We start from the raw sequence: 14,381 nt of genomic DNA, 5'->3' as shown, positions 1-14,381 counted from the left end.
TCACGGACACTGGATTTGCAAGGCGACAACGCTAACCACTACACAACTGTGCCACACCCTCTGATATTCTGAGTCTGAAACGGATTTAAGCATTTCTTTCCACACTCAGAATACAGAATACAGCTGGGGATTCGTCTTCAACATTCCCAAATCAGTCTTCCGAATAAGGGGGCCATTAATTAGTGGATTATTTTACTCTGGTGTTTTGTGAGCAGAGAAACTATGAGCATGTAGGAACTATCGTGTTAAATCGGAGGTCTAAGGCAGAGCAATTGATGCTGAGGGGAGCAGACACAAGCCTCGGGACCTGAAGGAGTCACGGCAAAGTGCAAAACGTCTCCCCGTCGGGGAATCGAACCCCGGTCTTCCGCGTGACAGGCGGAGATACTGTCCACTATACTAACGAGGAGAAGGTGAAAGCTTCATGCAATTACGGACCACACTTTAAACGGAACGAAAAATACGCAACCAGGCCAAGGAACTTCGATTAAGCTGTGCACTCTGATTTGCATCGTCTTCATCATTGCCTACACCATTTTATCCTGTATACAGGGCCCCCGGGGACCTGAAGCCTATCCCATGAGATTCAGGGCAGGGGGCAGGTTACACCCTGCATAGGGTGCATTCAGGAATGTTGAATCCATTGCATGGACACATTTAGGAATGTCTTTAACATTCCTCAATGTGTCCAAACCACACAATTACTATGTCCTCCACTTTGGCTTTCCTCTTGCTCTCAAACCTCGTAGATTGTAGCTGCAATGGCTACGCCCTCTCCTCAGGGCTTCTCTGCCTCTCAAACGTCGTAGTTCATTGGCTTTTCGAGACTGGAACAGGGCAGCTTGCACCAGGCAGGTTTGCCTCTCAGGGAAAATGAAAAAGGCCATACAAGTCGGCACGTCGTTCAGGGCGCTGAGAAGACACAAACTCGAATCGATCACGGACACTGGATTTGCAAGGCGACAACGCTAACCACTACACAACTGTGCCACACCCTCTGATATTCTGAGTCTGAAACGGATTTAAGCATTTCTTTCCACACTCACCAGTCGGTTGCTCTTTTGGCACGTTGGCTTTTCAAGCCTGGACCAGGGCAAATTGCTCCAGGCAGGTCTGCCTCTCAGTTGTATTGAGACTCTGGAACTGATACAGAATACAGCTGGGGGATTCGTCTTCAACATTCCCAAATCAGTCTTCCGAATAAGGGGGCCATTAATTAGTGGATTATTTTACTCTGGTGTTTTGTGAGCAGAGAAACTATGAGCATGTAGGAACTATCGTGTTCGATCACAGACACTGGATTTGCAAGGCGACAACGCTAACCACTACACAACTGTGCCACACCCTCTGATATTCTGAGTCTGAAACGGATTTAAGCATTTCTTTCCACACTCAAAATACAGAATACAGTTGGGGGATTCGTCTTCAACATTCCCAAATCAGTCTTCCGAATAAGGGGGCCATTAATTAGTGGATTATTTTACTCTGGTGTTTTGTGAGCAGAGAAACTATGAGCATGTAGGAACTATCGTGTTAAATCGGAGGTCTAAGGCAGAGCAATTGATGCTGAGGGGAGCAGACACAAGCCTCGGGACCTGAACGAGTCACGGCAAAGTGCAAAACGTCTCCCCGTCGGGGAATCGAACCCCGGTCTTCCGCGTGACAGGCGGAGATACTGTCCACTATACTAACGAGGAGAAGGTGAAAGCTTCATGCAATTAAGGACCACACTTTGAACGGAACGAAAAATACGCAACCAGGCCAAGGAACTTCGATTAAGCTGTGCACTCTGATTTGCATCGTCTTCATCATTGCCTACACCATTTTATCCTGTATACAGGGCCCCCGGGGACCTGAAGCCTATCCCATGACATTCAGGGCAGGGGGCAGGTTACACCCTGCATAGGGTGCATTCAGGAATGTTGAATCCATTGCATGGACACATTTAGGAATGTCTTTAACATTCCTCAATGTGTCCAAACCACACAATTACTATGTCCTCCACTTTGGCTTTCCTCTTGCTCTCAAACCTCGTAGATTGTAGCTGCAATGGCTACGCCCTCTCCTCAGGGCTTCTCTGCCTCTCAAACGTCGTAGTTCATTGGCTTTTCGAGACTGGAACAGGGCAGCTTGCACCAGGCAGGTTTGCCTTTGAGGGAAAATGAAAAAGGCCATACAAGTCGGCACGTCGTTCAGGGCGCTGAGAAGACACAAACTCGAATCGATCACGGACACTGGATTTGCAAGGCGACAACGCTAACCACTACACAACTGTGCCACACCCTCTGATATTCTGAGTCTGAAACGGATTTAAGCATTTCTTTCCACACTCACCAGTCGGTTGCTCTTTTGGCACGTTGGCTTTTCAAGCCTGGACCAGGGCAAATTGCTCCAGGCAGGTCTGCCTCTCAGTTGTATTGAGACTCTGGAACTGATACAGAATACAGCTGGGGGATTCGTCTTCAACATTCCCAAATCAGTCTTCCGAATAAGGGGGCCATTAATTAGTGGATTATTTTACTCTGGTGTTTTGTGAGCAGAGAAACTATGAGCATGTAGGAACTATCGTGTTAAATCGGAGGTCTAAGGCAGAGCAATTGATGCTGAGGGGAGCAGACACAAGCCTCGGGACCTGAAGGAGTCACGGCAAAGTGCAAAACGTCTCCCCGTCGGGGAATCGAACCCCGGTCTTCCGCGTGACAGGCGGAGATACTGTCCACTATACTAACGAGGAGAAGGTGAAAGCTTCATGCAATGACGGACCACACTTTAAACGGAACGAAAAATACGCAACCAGGCCAAGGAACTTCGATTAAGCTGTGCACTCTGATTTGCATCGTCTTCATCATTGCCTACACCATTTTATCCTGTATACAGGGCCCCCGGGGACCTGAAGCCTATCCCATGAGATTCAGGGCAGGAGGCAGGTTACACCCTGCATAGGGTGCATTCAGGAATGTTGAATCCATTGCATGGACATATTTAGGAATGTCTTTAACATTCCTCAATGTGTCCAAACCACACAATTACTATGTCCTCCACTTTGGCTTTCCTCTTGCTCTCAAACCTCGTAGATTGTAGCTGCAATGGCTACGCCCTCTCCTCAGGGCTTCTCTTTCTCTCAAACGTCGTAGTTCATTGGCTTTTCGAGACTGGAACAGGGCAGCTTGCACCAGGCAGGTTTGCCTCTCAGGGAAAATGAAAAAGGCCATACAAGTCGGCACGTCGTTCAGGGCGCTGGGAAGACACAAACTCGAATCGATCACGGACACTGGATTTGCAAGGCGACAACGCTAACCACTACACAACTGTGCCACACCCTCTGATATTCTGAGTCTGAAACGGATTTAAGCATTTCTTTCCACACTCAGAATACAGAATACAGCTGGGGGATTCGTCTTCAACATTCCCAAATCAGTCTTCCGAATATGGGGGCCATTAATTAGTGGATTATTTTACTCTGGTGTTTTGTGAGCAGAGAAACTATGAGCATGTAGGAACTATCGTGTTAAATCGGAGGTCTAAGGCAGAGCAATTGATGCTGAGGGGAGCAGACACAAGCCTCGGGACCTGAACGAGTCACGGCAAAGTGCAAAACGTCTCCCCGTCGGGGAATCAAACCCCGGTCTTCCGCGTGACAGGCGGAGATACTGTCCACTATACTAACGAGGAGAAGGTGAAAGCTTCATGCAATTAAGGACCACACTTTGAACGGAACGAAAAATACGCAACCAGGCCAAGGAACTTCGATTAAGCTGTGCACTCTGATTTGCATCGTCTTTATCATTGCCTACACCATTTTATCCTGTATACAGGGCCCCCGGGGACCTGAAGCCTATCCCATGAGATTCAGGGCAGGAGGCAGGTTACACCCTGCATAGGGTGCATTCAGGAATGTTGAATCCATTGCATGGACACATTTAGGAATGTCTTTAACATTCCTCAATGTGTCCAAACCACACAATTACTATGTCCTCCACTTTGGCTTTCCTCTTGCTCTCAAACCTCGTAGATTGTAGCTGCAATGGCTACGCCCTCTCCTCAGGGCTTCTCTGCCTCTCAAACGTCGTAGTTCATTGGCTTTTCGAGACTGGAACAGGGCAGCTTGCACCAGGCAGATTTGCCATTGAGGGAAAATGAAAAAGGCCATACAAGTCGGCACGTCGTTCAGGGCGCTGAGAAGACACAAACTCGAATCGATCACGGACACTGGATTTGCAAGGCGACAACGCTAACCACTACACAACTGTGCCACACCCTCTGATATTCTGAGTCTGAAACGGATTTAAGCATTTCTTTCCACACTCAGAATACAGAATACAGCTGGGGGATTCGTCTTCAACATTCCCAAATCAGTCTTCCGAATAAGGGGGCCATTAATTAGTGGATTATTTTACTCTGGTGTTTTGTGAGCAGAGAAACTATGAGCATGTAGGAACTATCGTGTTAAATCGGAGGTCTAAGGCAGAGCAATTGATGCTGAGGGGAGCAGACACAAGCCTCGGGACCTGAACGAGTCACGGCAACGTGCAAAACGTCTCCCCGTCGGGGAATCGAACCCCGGTCTTCCGCGTGACAGGCGGAGATACTGTCCACTATACTAACGAGGAGAAGGTAAAAGCTTCATGCAATTAAGGACCACACTTTGAACGGAACGAAAAATACGCAACCAGGCCAAGGAACTTCGATTAAGCTGTGCACTCTGATTTGCATCGTCTTCATCATTGCCTACACCATTTTATCCTGTATACAGGGCCCCCGGGGACCTGAAGCCTATCCCATGACATTCAGGGCAGGGGGCAGGTTACACCCTGCATAGGGTGCATTCAGGAATGTTGAATCCATTGCATGGACACATTTAGGAATGTCTTTAACATTCCTCAATGTGTCCAAACCACACAATTACTATGTCCTCCACTTTGGCTTTCCTCTTGCTCTCAAACCTCGTAGATTGTAGCTGCAATGGCTACGCCCTCTCCTCAGGGCTTCTCTGCCTCTCAAACGTCGTAGTTCATTGGCTTTTCGAGACTGGAACAGGGCAGCTTGCACCTGGCAGGTTTGCCTCTCAGGGAAAATGAAAAAGGCCATACAAGTCGGCACGTCGTTCAGGGCGCTGAGAAGACACAAACTCGAATCGATCACGGACCCTGGATTTGCAAGGCGACAACGCTTACCACTACACAACTGTGCCACACCCTCTGATATTCTGAGTCTGAAACGGATTTAAGCATTTCTTTCCACACTCAGAATACAGAATACAGCTGGGGGATTCGTCTTCAACATTCCCAAATCAGTCTTCCGAATAAGGGGGCCATTAATTAGTGGATTATTTTACTCTGGTGTTTTGTGAGCAGAGAAACTATGAGCATGTAGGAACTATCGTGTTAAATCGGAGGTCTAAGGCAGAGCAATTGATGCTGAGGGGAGCAGACACAAGCCTCGGGACCTGAACGAGTCACGGCAAAGTGCAAAACGTCTCCCCGTCGGGGAATCGAACCCCGGTCTTCCGCGTGACAGGCGGAGATACTGTCCACTATACTAACGAGGAGAAGGTGAAAGCTTCATGCAATTAAGGACCACACTTTGAACGGAACGAAAAATACGCAACCAGGCCAAGGAACTTCGATTAAGCTGTGCACTCTGATTTGCATCGTCTTCATCATTGCCTACACCATTTTATCCTGTATACAGGGCCCCCGGGGACCTGAAGCCTATCCCATGAGATTCAGGGCAGGGGGCAGGTTACACCCTGCATAGGGTGCATTCAGGAATGTTGAATCCATTGCATGGACACATTTAGGAATGTCTTTAACATTCCTCAATGTGTCCAAACCACACAATTACTATGTCCTCCACTTTGGCTTTCCTCTTGCTCTCAAACCTCGTAGATTGTAGCTGCAATGGCTACGCCCTCTCCTCAGGGCTTCTCTGCCTCTCAAACGTCGTAGTTCATTGGCTTTTCGAGACTGGAACAGGGCAGCTTGCACCAGGCAGGTTTGCCTTTGAGGGAAAATGAAAAAGGCCATACAAGTCGGCACGTCGTTCAGGGCGCTGAGAAGACACAAACTCGAATCGATCACGGACACTGGATTTGCAAGGCGACAACGCTAACCACTACACAACTGTGCCACACCCTCTGATATTCTGAGTCTGAAACGGATTTAAGCATTTCTTTCCACACTCACCAGTCGGTTGCTCTTTTGGCACGTTGGCTTTTCAAGCCTGGACCAGGGCAAATTGCTCCAGGCAGGTCTGCCTCTCAGTTGTATTGAGACTCTGGAACTGATACAGAATACAGCTGGGGGATTCGTCTTCAACATTCCCAAATCAGTCTTCCGAATAAGGGGGCCATTAATTAGTGGATTATTTTACTCTGGTGTTTTGTGAGCAGAGAAACTATGAGCATGTAGGAACTATCGTGTTAAATCGGAGGTCTAAGGCAGAGCAATTGATGCTGAGGGGAGCAGACACAAGCCTCGGGACCTGAACGAGTCACGGCAAAGTGCAAAACGTCTCCCCGTCGGGGAATCGAACCCCGGTCTTCCGCGTGACAGGCGGAGATACTGTCCACTATACTAACGAGGAGAAGGTGAAAGCTTCATGCAATTAAGGACCACACTTTGAACGGAACGAAAAATACGCAACCAGGCCAAGGAACTTCGATTAAGCTGTGCACTCTGATTTGCATCGTCTTCATCATTGCCTACACCATTTTATCCTGTATACAGGGCCCCCGGGGACCTGAAGCCTATCCCATGAGATTCAGGGCAGGAGGCAGGTTACACCCTGCATAGGGTGCATTCAGGAATGTTGAATCCATTGCATGGACATATTTAGGAATGTCTTTAACATTCCTCAATGTGTCCAAACCACACAATTACTATGTCCTCCACTTTGGCTTTCCTCTTGCTCTCAAACCTCGTAGATTGTAGCTGCAATGGCTACGCCCTCTCCTCAGGGCTTCTCTTTCTCTCAAACGTCGTAGTTCATTGGCTTTTCGAGACTGGAACAGGGCAGCTTGCACCAGGCAGGTTTGCCTCTCAGGGAAAATGAAAAAGGCCATACAAGTCGGCACGTCGTTCAGGGCGCTGGGAAGACACAAACTCGAATCGATCACGGACACTGGATTTGCAAGGCGACAACGCTAACCACTACACAACTGTGCCACACCCTCTGATATTCTGAGTCTGAAACGGATTTAAGCATTTCTTTCCACACTCAGAATACAGAATACAGCTGGGGGATTCGTCTTCAACATTCCCAAATCAGTCTTCCGAATATGGGGGCCATTAATTAGTGGATTATTTTACTCTGGTGTTTTGTGAGCAGAGAAACTATGAGCATGTAGGAACTATCGTGTTAAATCGGAGGTCTAAGGCAGAGCAATTGATGCTGAGGGGAGCAGACACAAGCCTCGGGACCTGAACGAGTCACGGCAAAGTGCAAAACGTCTCCCCGTCGGGGAATCGAACCCCGGTCTTCCGCGTGACAGGCGGAGATACTGTCCACTATACTAACGAGGAGAAGGTGAAAGCTTCATGCAATTAAGGACCACACTTTGAATGGAACGAAAAATACGCAACCAGGCCAAGGAACTTCGATTAAGCTGTGCACTCTGATTTGCATCGTCTTCATCATTGCCTACACCATTTTATCCTGTATACAGGGCCCCCGGGGACCTGAAGCCTATCCCATGAGATTCAGGGCAGGGGGCAGGTTACACCCTGCATAGGGTGCATTCAGGAATGTTGAATCCATTGCATGGACACATTTAGGAATGTCTTTAACATTCCTCAATGTGTCCAAACCACACAATTACTATGTCCTCCACTTTGGCTTTCCTCTTGCTCTCAAACCTCGTAGATTGTAGCTGCAATGGCTACGCCCTCTCCTCAGGGCTTCTCTGCCTCTCAAACGTCGTAGTTCATTGGCTTTTCGAGACTGGAACAGGGCAGCTTGCACCAGGCAGGTTTGCCTCTCAGGGAAAATGAAAAAGGCCATACAAGTCGGCACGTCGTTCAGGGCGCTGAGAAGACACAAACTCGAATCGATCACGGACACTGGATTTGCAAGGCGACAACGCTAACCACTACACAACTGTGCCACACCCTCTGATATTCTGAGTCTGAAACGGATTTAAGCATTTCTTTCCACACTCAGAATACAGAATACAGCTGGGGGATTCGTCTTCAACATTCCCAAATCAGTCTTCCGAATAAGGGGGCCATTAATTAGTGGATTATTTTACTCTGGTGTTTTGTGAGCAGAGAAACTATGAGCATGTAGGATCTATCGTGTTAAATCGGAGGTCTAAGGCAGAGCAATTGATGCTGAGGGGAGCAGACACAAGCCTCGGGACCTGAAGGAGTCACGGCAAAGTGCAAAACGTCTCCCCGTCGGGGAATCGAACCCCGGTCTTCCGCGTGACAGGCGGAGATACTGTCCACTATACTAACGAGGAGAAGGTGAAAGCTTCATGCAATGAAGGACCACACTTTAAACGGAACGAAAAATACGCAACCAGGCCAAGGAACTTCGATTAAGCTGTGCACTCTGATTTGCATCGTCTTCATCATTGCCTACACCATTTTATCCTGTATACAGGGCCCCCGGGGACCTGAAGCCTATCCCATGAGATTCAGGGCAGGAGGCAGGTTACACCCTGCATAGGGTGCATTCAGGAATGTTGAATCCATTGCATGGACACATTTAGGAATGTCTTTAACATTCCTCAATGTGTCCAAACCACACAATTGCTATGTCCTCCACTTTGGCTTTCCTCTTGCTCTCAAACCTCGTAGATTGTAGCTGCAATGGCTACGCCCTCTCCTCAGGGCTTCTCTGCCTCTCAAACGTCGTAGTTCATTGGCTTTTCGAGACTGGAACAGGGCAGCTTGCACCAGGCAGGTTTGCCTCTCAGGGAAAATGAAAAAGGCCATACAAGTCGGCACGTCGTTCAGGGCGCTGAGAAGACACAAACTCGAATCGATCACGGACACTGGATTTGCAAGGCGACAACGCTAACCACTACACAACTGTGCCACACCCTCTGATATTCTGAGTCTGAAACGGATTTAAGCATTTCTTTCCACACTCAGAATACAGAATACAGCTGGGGAATTCGTCTTCAACATTCCCAAATCAGTCTTCCGAATAAGGGGGCCATTAATTAGTGGATTATTTTACTCTGGTGTTTTGTGAGCAGAGAAACTATGAGCATGTAGGAACTATCGTGTTAAATCGGAGGTCTAAGGCAGAGCAATTGATGCTGAGGGGAGCAGACACAAGCCTCGGGACCTGAACGAGTCACGGCAAAGTGCAAAACGTCTCCCCGTCGGGGAATCGAACCCCGGTCTTCCGCGTGACAGGCGGAGATACTGTCCAGTATACTAACGAGGAGAAGGTGAAAGCTTCATGCAATTAAGGACCACACTTTGAACGGAACGAAAAATACGCAACCAGGCCAAGGAACTTCGATTAAGCTGTGCACTCTGATTTGCATCGTCTTCATCATTGCCTACACCATTTTATCCTGTATACAGGGCCCCCGGGGACCTGAAGCCTATCCCATGAGATTCAGGGCAGGAGGCAGGTTACACCCTGCATAGGGTGCATTCAGGAATGTTGAATCCATTGCATGGACACATTTAGGAATGTCTTTAACATTCCTCAATGTGTCCAAACCACACAATTGCTATGTCCTCCACTTTGGCTTTTCTCTTGCTCTCAAACCTCGTAGATTGTAGCTGCAATGGCTACGCCCTCTCCTCAGGGCTTCTCTTTCTCTCAAACGTCGTAGTTCATTGGCTTTTCGAGACTGGAACAGGGCAGCTTGCACCAGGCAGGTTTCCCTTTAGGGAAAATGAAAAAGGCCATACAAGTCGGCACGTCGTTCTGGGCGCTGAGAAGACACAAACTCGAATCGATCACGGACACTGGATTTGCAAGGCGACAACGCTAACCACTACACAACTGTGCCACACCCTCTGATATTCTGAGTCTGAAACGGATTTAAGCATTTCCTTCCACACTCAGAATACAGAATACAGCTGGGGGATTCGTCTTCAACATTCCCAAATCAGTCTTCCGAATAAGGGGGCCATTAATTAGTGGATTATTTTACTCTGGTGTTTTGTGAGCAGAGAAACTATGAGCATGTAGGAACTATCGTGTTAAATCGGAGGTCTAAGGCAGAGCAATTGATGCTGAGGGGAGCAGACACAAGCCTCGGGACCTGAACGAGTCACGGCAAAGTGCAAAACGTCTCCCCGTCGGGGAATCGAACCCCGGTCTTCCGCGTGACAGGCGGAGATACTGTCCACTATACTAACGAGGAGAAGGTGAAAGCTTCATGCAATTAAGGACCACACTTTGAACGGAACGAAAAATACGCAACCAGGCCAAGGAACTTCGATTAAGCTGTGCACTCTGATTTGCATCGTCTTCATCATTGCCTACACCATTTTATCCTGTATACAGGGCCCCCGGGGACCTGAAGCCTATCCCATGACATTCAGGGCAGGGGGCAGGTTACACCCTGCATAGGGTGCATTCAGGAATGTTGAATCCATTGCATGGACACATTTAGGAATGTCTTTAACATTCCTCAATGTGTCCAAACCACACAATTACTATGTCCTCCACTTTGGCTTTCCTCTTGCTCTCAAACCTCGTAGATTGTAGCTGCAATGGCTACGCCCTCTCCTCAGGGCTTCTCTTTCTCTCAAACGTCGTAGTTCATTGGCTTTTCGAGACTGGAACAGGGCAGCTTGCACCAGGCAGGTTTGCCTCTCAGGGAAAATGAAAAAGGCCATACAAGTCGGCACGTCGTTCAGGGCGCTGAGAAGACACAAACTCGAATCGATCACGGACACTGGATTTGCAAGGCGACAACGCTAACCACTACACAACTGTGCCACACCCTCTGATATTCTGAGTCTGAAACGGATTTAAGCATTTCTTTCCACACTCACCAGTCGGTTGCTCTTTTGGCACGTTGGCTTTTCAAGCCTGGACCAGGGCAAATTGCTCCAGGCAGGTCTGCCTCTCAGTTGTATTGAGACTCTGGAACTGATACAGAATACAGCTGGGGGATTCGTCTTCAACATTCCCAAATCAGTCTTCCGAATAAGGGGGCCATTAATTAGTGGATTATTTTACTCTGGTGTTTTGTGAGCAGAGAAACTATGAGCATGTAGGAACTATCGTGTTAAATCGGAGGTCTAAGGCAGAGCAATTGATGCTGAGGGGAGCAGAAACAAGCCTCGGGACCTGAACGAGTCACGGCAAAGTGCAAAACGTCTCCCCGTCGGGGAATCGAACCCCGGTCTTCCGCGTGACAGGCGGAGATACTGTCCACTATACTAACGAGGAGAAGGTGAAAGCTTCATGCAATTACGGACCACACTTTAAACGGAACGAAAAATACGCAACCAGGCCAAGGAACTTCGATTAAGCTGTGCACTCTGATTTGCATCGTCTTCATCATTGCCTACACCATTTTATCCTGTATACAGGGCCCCCGGGGACCTGAAGCCTATCCCATGAGATTCAGGGCAGGAGGCAGGTTACACCCTGCATAGGGTGCATTCAGGAATGTTGAATCCATTGCATGGACACATTTAGGAATGTCTTTAACATTCCTCAATGTGTCCAAACCACACAATTACTATGTCCTCCACTTTGGCTTTCCTCTTGCTCTCAAACCTCGTAGATTGTAGCTGCAATGGCTACGCCCTCTCCTCAGGGCTTCTCTTTCTCTCAAACGTCGTAGTTCATTGGCTTTTCGAGACTGGAACAGGGCAGCTTGCACCAGGCAGGTTTGCCTCTCAGGGAAAATGAAAAAGGCCATACAAGTCGGCACGTCGTTCAGGGCGCTGAGAAGACACAAACTCGAATCGATCACGGACACTGGATTTGCAAGGCGACAACGCTAACCACTACACAACTGTGCCACACCCTCTGATATTCTGAGTCTGAAACGGATTTAAGCATTTCTTTCCACACTCACCAGTCGGTTGCTCTTTTGGCACGTTGGCTTTTCAAGCCTGGACCAGGGCAAATTGCTCCAGGCAGGTCTGCCTCTCAGTTGTATTGAGACTCTGGAACTGATACAGAATACAGCTGGGGGATTCGTCTTCAACATTCCCAAATCAGTCTTCCGAATAAGGGGGCCATTAATTAGTGGATTATTTTACTCTGGTGTTTTGTGAGCAGAGAAACTATGAGCATGTAGGATCTATTGTGTTAAATCGGAGGTCTAAGGCAGAGCAATTGATGCTGAGGGGAGCAGACACAAGCCTCAGGACCTGAATGAGTCACGGCAAAGTGCAAAACGTCTCCCCGTCGGGGAATCGAACCCCGGTCTTCCGCGTGACAGGCGGAGATACTGTCCACTATACTAACGAGGAGAAGGTGAAAGCTTCATGCAATGACGGACCACACTTTAAACGGAACGAAAAATACGCAACCAGGCCAAGGAACTTCGATTAAGCTGTGCACTCTGATTTGCATCGTCTTCATCATTGCCTACACCATTTTATCCTGTATACAGGGCCCCCGGGGACCTGAAGCCTATCCCATGAGATTCAGGGCAGGAGGCAGGTTACACCCTGCATAGGGTGCATTCAGGAATGTTGAATCCATTGCATGGACACATTTAGGAATGTCTTTAACATTGCTCAATGTGTCCAAACCACACAATTACTATGTCCTCCACTTTGGCTTTCCTCTTGCTCTCAAACCTCGTAGATTGTAGCTGCAATGGCTACGCCCTCTCCTCAGGGCTTCTCTTTCTCTCAAACGTCGTAGTTCATTGGCTTTTCGAGACTGGAACAGGGCAGCTTGCACCAGGCAGGTTTGCCTCTCAGGGAAAATGAAAAAGGCCATACAAGTCGGCACGTCGTTCAGGGCGCTGAGAAGACACAAACTCGAATCGATCACGGACACTGGATTTGCAAGGCGACAACGCTAACCACTACACAACTGTGCCACACCCTCTGATATTCTGAGTCTGAAACGGATTTAAGCATTTCTTTCCACACTCACCAGTCGGTTGCTCTTTTGGCACGTTGGCTTTTCAAGCCTGGACCAGGGCAAATTGCTCCAGGCAGGTCTGCCTCTCAGTTGTATTGAGACTCTGGAACTGATACAGAATACAGCTGGGGGATTCGTCTTCAACATTCCCAAATCAGTCTTCCGAATAAGGGGGCCATTAATTAGTGGATTATTTTACTCTGGTGTTTTGTGAGCAGAGAAACTATGAGCATGTAGGATCTATTGTGTTAAATCGGAGGTCTAAGGCAGAGCAATTGATGCTGAGGGGAGCAGACACAAGCCTCAGGACCTGAATGAGTCACGGCAAAGTGCAAAACGTCTCCCCGTCGGGGAATCGAACCCCGGTCTTCCGCGTGACAGGCGGAGATACTGTCCACTATACTAACGAGGAGAAGGTGAAAGCTTCATGCAATTAAGGACCACACTTTGAACGGAACGAAAAATACGCAACCAGGCCAAGGAACTTCGATTAAGCTGTGCACTCTGATTTGCATCGTCTTCATCATTGCCTACACCATTTTATCCTGTATACAGGGCCCCCGGGGACCTGAAGCCTATCCCATGAGATTCAGGGCAGGAGGCAGGTTACACCCTGCATAGGGTGCATTCAGGAATGTTGAATCCATTGCATGGACACATTTAGGAATGTCTTTAACATTGCTCAATGTGTCCAAACCACACAATTACTATGTCCTCCACTTTGGCTTTCCTCTTGCTCTCAAACCTCGTAGATTGTAGCTGCAATGGCTACGCCCTCTCCTCAGGGCTTCTCTTTCTCTCAAACGTCGTAGTTCATTGGCTTTTCGAGACTGGAACAGGGCAGCTTGCACCAGGCAGGTTTGCCTCTCAGGGAAAATGAAAAAGGCCATACAAGTCGGCACGTCGTTCAGGGCGCTGAGAAGACACAAACTCGAATCGATCACGGACACTGGATTTGCAAGGCGACAACGCTAACCACTACACAACTGTGCCACACCCTCTGATATTCTGAGTCTGAAACGGATTTAAGCATTTCTTTCCACACTCACCAGTCGGTTGCTCTTTTGGCACGTTGGCTTTTCAAGCCTGGACCAGGGCAAATTGCTCCAGGCAGGTCTGCCTCTCAGTTGTATTGAGACTCTGGAACTGATACAGAATACAGCTGGGGGATTCGTCTTCAACATTCCCAAATCAGTCTTCCGAATAAGGGGGCCATTAATTAGTGGATTATTTTACTCTGGTGTTTTGTGAGCAGAGAAACTATGAGCATGTAGGAACTATTGTGTTAAATCGGAGGTCTAAGGCAGAGCAATTGATGCTGAGGGGAGCAGACACAAGCCTCGGGA

At 48.3% G+C, this 14,381-nt stretch overlaps 12 non-coding genes across 12 annotated transcripts; all 12 read right to left on the bottom strand.

Annotated features, from left to right (window-relative positions):
* Positions 1-337: 337 nt before the first annotated feature.
* On the bottom strand, positions 338-409 carry trnad-guc (transfer RNA aspartic acid (anticodon GUC)). Its single transcript has one exon. It is a non-coding gene; the product is annotated as a tRNA-Asp (tRNA).
* Positions 410-1,625: 1,216 nt separating this feature from the next.
* trnad-guc (transfer RNA aspartic acid (anticodon GUC)) lies at positions 1,626-1,697 on the bottom strand. Its single transcript has one exon. It is a non-coding gene; the product is annotated as a tRNA-Asp (tRNA).
* A 965-nt stretch (positions 1,698-2,662) lies between these two features.
* trnad-guc (transfer RNA aspartic acid (anticodon GUC)) lies at positions 2,663-2,734 on the bottom strand. Its single transcript has one exon. It is a non-coding gene; the product is annotated as a tRNA-Asp (tRNA).
* A 1,804-nt stretch (positions 2,735-4,538) lies between these two features.
* On the bottom strand, positions 4,539-4,610 carry trnad-guc (transfer RNA aspartic acid (anticodon GUC)). Its single transcript has one exon. It is a non-coding gene; the product is annotated as a tRNA-Asp (tRNA).
* Positions 4,611-5,476: 866 nt separating this feature from the next.
* trnad-guc (transfer RNA aspartic acid (anticodon GUC)) lies at positions 5,477-5,548 on the bottom strand. The gene has a single exon. It is a non-coding gene; the product is annotated as a tRNA-Asp (tRNA).
* Positions 5,549-6,513: 965 nt separating this feature from the next.
* On the bottom strand, positions 6,514-6,585 carry trnad-guc (transfer RNA aspartic acid (anticodon GUC)). Its single transcript has one exon. It is a non-coding gene; the product is annotated as a tRNA-Asp (tRNA).
* Positions 6,586-7,451: 866 nt separating this feature from the next.
* Positions 7,452-7,523, bottom strand: trnad-guc (transfer RNA aspartic acid (anticodon GUC)). Its single transcript has one exon. It is a non-coding gene; the product is annotated as a tRNA-Asp (tRNA).
* Positions 7,524-8,389: 866 nt separating this feature from the next.
* Positions 8,390-8,461, bottom strand: trnad-guc (transfer RNA aspartic acid (anticodon GUC)). The gene has a single exon. It is a non-coding gene; the product is annotated as a tRNA-Asp (tRNA).
* A 1,803-nt stretch (positions 8,462-10,264) lies between these two features.
* On the bottom strand, positions 10,265-10,336 carry trnad-guc (transfer RNA aspartic acid (anticodon GUC)). The gene has a single exon. It is a non-coding gene; the product is annotated as a tRNA-Asp (tRNA).
* A 965-nt stretch (positions 10,337-11,301) lies between these two features.
* On the bottom strand, positions 11,302-11,373 carry trnad-guc (transfer RNA aspartic acid (anticodon GUC)). The gene has a single exon. It is a non-coding gene; the product is annotated as a tRNA-Asp (tRNA).
* Positions 11,374-12,338: 965 nt separating this feature from the next.
* trnad-guc (transfer RNA aspartic acid (anticodon GUC)) lies at positions 12,339-12,410 on the bottom strand. Its single transcript has one exon. It is a non-coding gene; the product is annotated as a tRNA-Asp (tRNA).
* A 965-nt stretch (positions 12,411-13,375) lies between these two features.
* On the bottom strand, positions 13,376-13,447 carry trnad-guc (transfer RNA aspartic acid (anticodon GUC)). The gene has a single exon. It is a non-coding gene; the product is annotated as a tRNA-Asp (tRNA).
* Between the last annotated feature and the right edge of the window lie 934 nt (positions 13,448-14,381).

The sequence above is a fragment of the Clarias gariepinus genome, chromosome 8, assembly GCF_024256425.1.
Source record: "Clarias gariepinus isolate MV-2021 ecotype Netherlands chromosome 8, CGAR_prim_01v2, whole genome shotgun sequence".
NCBI lineage: Eukaryota > Metazoa > Chordata > Actinopteri > Siluriformes > Clariidae > Clarias > Clarias gariepinus.
This window is presented reverse-complemented; position numbering and strand designations above follow the sequence as displayed.